Source organism: Myxine glutinosa, chromosome 9, assembly GCF_964187855.1.
Source record: "Myxine glutinosa chromosome 9, kmMyxGlut1.1, whole genome shotgun sequence".
Taxonomy (NCBI): Eukaryota; Metazoa; Chordata; class Myxini; order Myxiniformes; family Myxinidae; genus Myxine; species Myxine glutinosa.
In genome coordinates, this window is record NC_136269.1 from 81,166,580 (window position 1) to 81,171,404 (window position 4,825).

The following is a 4,825-nucleotide window of genomic DNA, read 5'->3' on the forward strand; positions in this document are numbered from 1 at the left end:
TGGTTTGAAAGGTTAGTTACGCTCTTTGCTGGATGAACAGTAGCACTACTTACATGAAAGAGGTGCAACAAGTTCAGACACTTCGTGCCTGTATCTGGACAAGTAATCAGTTGAGTGTTTGCAAACAACTCAGGAATTACAACTGCATTCCTCAGTCAAAATCCCTCCTTTGGATTGGAGATTATGTTTGTAGCATAGGACTTCGACCACAACCTCTTTTCTTTGGGGTCTATATGATTACCCACGGGCCTGATCAATTAAATTGGAGGGTTTCCCAATTACTTTTTGCAGAGTATGACCTCTGAAAGTCACTGGAATATCAGAACACTACCAATTGTTACCTCTGCCACTGAAGATGGATGGAGGTTATCTTTTTACCCCTTCTGTCTGTTTGTTTGTCTGTTAACAGGATATCTCAAAGAGTTGTGGTCGGATTTGGACGAAACTTGGTGCACAGGTTGTGTGTATGACAATGAATAATTGATTCAAATTTGGTGAAGATCCGATCGTTTTAACGTGATTTTTCACCATTGAGAGATGGGGCTAAAACCATACATGGCACGATATCCAAAGAGCTATGGATGGATTCGGAAAAAATTTGGTGGATTAGTTGGTCGGGTGAGAATAACAAGTCGTTTCCATTTTTGGGTCAGGTCCGAATTATAGAATATAGTTTGCAGTGCACATCGATGAGTCAATAAGAAAAGATTTTAAAAAGATTTCTGCACTTTATATTAATCACTAAAACGACTCGAAGTATTTTGATTCTAAATAATCCCAAAACCTCTCCACGAACCTCTCCGAGACCTAGACTGTTGAATGAGTTTTGGAATTCCAGGAATAATCATGCTTGGCTTTGGCTGTGTGTGCGACCCCTCTGGCTTCACACCTTTAATATCTTCATTTTACAATCAAACATCTTAAATGTAGGTCCGACTTAAATTATATCAGCTATCGAGGCTCATGAAAGATACCTTTATAACCAATCAGAAATGTAGTGGCCATAGCCCTCACACTTATCTTTCCAATGAAATAACATGCGATCACACCTGTCGGGCTATCAGGAGGGGGTTATTACAAGAACATACCTCACAGATCACATGCTCTCTGATTGGACCTTGGATTTGTGACGTTCGGGTTAATGACATCGTTGTTTGGAATTTACAGTTTTTCCAAAGCCCAGAGTGTGAAGAGGCCTGTTTGTGTTCGTTGAAGCATTGCTTTCCTGATGGATAATGCATCGATTTTTTTGACACTGGAAAATGACTCTTATTATTATACACAACCGTGACAATGACAATCCAAGACTTAAATGATGACAGTCGTAGAATATCTACATTATCATTACAAAAATAGCAGGACAAGTAGGTCTGACCTTCGATGGTCACCAGAATCGGGTTGTTTTATCCAAAAAAATTAACAACAAATATACTATTAAATATTTCAAAATGTTATGAGTAGTAAACATGTGAATATGGTAAAAAGCTATAATTTGTTTTCCAGTATCGGACACAAAGCTATAACTTTTGTAACATGCAGTGTAAGGCAGCAGGTAGGCATAAATACAGTGCATTCAGAAAGTATTCAGACCCCTTCACTTTTTTCACATTTTGTTATGTTGCAGCCTTATGCTGAAATCGTTTAAATTCATTTTTTCCCTCATCAATCTACACTCAATACCCCATAATGACAAAGAGAAAACAGGATTTTAGAAAGTTTTGCAAATTTATTAAAAAGAAAAAAACTGAAATATCACATTGACACAAGTATTCAGACCCTTTGCTATGACACTTGAAATTTAGCTCAGGTGCTTCTCATTTCTCTTGATCATCTTTGAGATGTTTCTACACCTTGATTGAAGTCCACCTGCGGTAAATTCAATGGATTCGACATGATTTGGAAAGGCACACACCTGTCTATATAAGGTCTCACAGCTGACGATGCATATAAGAGCAAAAACCCAAGCCATGAGGTCGAAGGAACTGCTTGCAGAGCTCAGAGACAGGATTGTGTCGAGGCACAGATCTGCGGAAGCCTACAAAAAAATCTCTGCTGCATTGAAGGTTCCCAAGAGCACAGTGGCCTCCATAATTCTTAAATGGAAGAAGTTTGGAACAACCAGGACTCTTCCTAGAGCTGGCCGCCTGGCCAACGGAGCAATCGGGGGAGAAGGGCCTTGGTAAGAGAGGTGACCAAGAACCCGGTGGTCACTCTGGCTGAGCACCAGAGATCCTGCGTAGAGATGGGAGAAACTTCCAGAAGGACAACCATCACTGCAACACTCCACTGATCTGGGCTTTATGGCAGAGTGGCCAGACGGAAGCCTCTCCTCAGCGAAAGACACATGAAAGCCCGCTTGGAGTTTGCAAAAAAGCACCTAAAGGACTCTCAGACTGTGAGAAACAAGATTCTGTGGGCTTTCATACTGACAATCCTTATCTACTTCGCTTTTCGCTTTTCTTGTTGCTTAATTAAGTTTTTCGCTTAATTTTTCTTAATCATAAGAGATTAATTACCATAGGAAAGGTAGGATTGCCTTGAAATAGTATGGACTGTGTGACATGTAGGAGCATTCGATGTAATAAGTCGGGAAAAATGTAGCTTAAGGTTGTGTTTAAATGTTCATCAAATGGATGATGACGTGTTAATTAGTAGTAGGGTTTAAGGTTAATTTCCCCTGTTTGTGATACCCTCTGTCGCCATGCCTAACATTCATAACAACCGCCAGCCAAGCAAAATATCAGCTGGCTAGTAGTCACGCTCCATGCACACATACGGCAAAGGCCCACCTAGGAGAGGTGGAGCTACAATGGTCAGAATGGGGGAAGGGGGGGGGGGGGGGAATCGGTAGGCTAGCGAAGGAGAAGCTTGGTGAACATTTTGGTTTCTGAGGAGAGCGTGGAGATTTTGCTTCGTCTGTGGCGATTTTGAGGAGGCGTTGGCTGCTGGGCTCTTCGGGGAGCTGAAAGTCTTGAGAGACCGGAGAGAGGGAGGGCCTGTCTGCATGCTCACCTTGATACCGGGCACTTTCGGCGGCGTTGCCGCCATTTCTCCAGGTTTCCCACCTGGTGGTTGCGGGCTTCGACAGCCGCCAACATTACCACAGGATCCATATTGGGGCCAGCTAAGTTCCGGAGTGGCATTTTCATTTTATTACTTTACCCTGTGTGCATGTTTGTATCTGAGTGGAGGATCCTCACCTTAGCATTTCACCTCAGCCTTATTTTCTTTATTTTCATTCCGCACCTCATTTTATTTTAAATTGTTATCGTTACTTTTTTGTTGTTGTGTTCTTGGTTGGGTTTTGGAATAAACCCGTGTGTTTTGTGAGAATAAGCCTTCATGGTTATTACATCCCGCACGCCATAACCACCAAATTGGAGATCGCCTCTGGAGTTTAAGCTGGTTCGGTTCATCCGCCCAAGGCTGGTGATAACTAGCTGCGGACGCAACAATATATATATATATATATAAATATATATATATATATATATATACATCTACATATATATATATATATATATATATATATATATTTAGCTCTTTCACGAGCCTCGATTCAGTATACAAAAAAAATAAAATATATATATATATACATATATATATATATATATATATATATATATGTATATATATATATATATATATATATATATATATATATATATATATATATATATATATATATATATGTAGATATATATATATATATATATATATATATATATATATATACGTATATATATATATATATATACTGTATATAGATATATATATATATATATATATGTATATGTATATATATATATATATATATATACTGTATATAGATATATATATATATATATATGTATATGTATATATATATATATATATATATTTATATATATATATATATATATATATATATATATATATATATATATATATATATATATATATATATATATATATATATATATATATATATATATATATATATATATATATATATATATATATATATATATATATATATATATATATATATATATATATATATATATATATATATATATATATATATATATATATATATATATATATATATATATATATATATATATATATATATATATATATATATATATATATATATATATATATATATATATATATATATATATATATATATATATATATATATATATATATATATATATATATATATATATATATATATATATATATATATATATATATATATATATATATATATATATATATATATATATATATATATATATATATATATATATATATATATATATATATATATATATATATATATATATATATATATATATATATATATATATATATATATATATATATATATATATATATATATATATATATATATATATATATATTTTGTGCTGTGACGTCACATGTTTGTTGGTCCCTTGTAAACGTCTCACTTCTTTAGTTCAAAGAACAAAACTTGCCATTTGGTACTGATTATTGCCATGAGAACATTACTTGCATCGAACGGATTTATTTTTTTTGGAAATATGTTTTGGATTTTTTTTTTGAATTTTTTTTTTTTTGAAAATATGAACCTTTTTGCAGGATGTGAACCTGAATTCTCCCATCCTTGTCTTCCGATTTCTGGTTCATAAATTCATCTACAACCACAGTTGACTGTAAGAAGCTGTCTCCTTAAGCAGTGATTTGCCATGGAATTTCCTGAAAGTTAACAAATCTTGGATTCTTTCGAAATCTTTGAGAATCACATTTCGCATGCATTTCTAAAGGCCCGCTTGCCATATTTTTGCTAATAGTG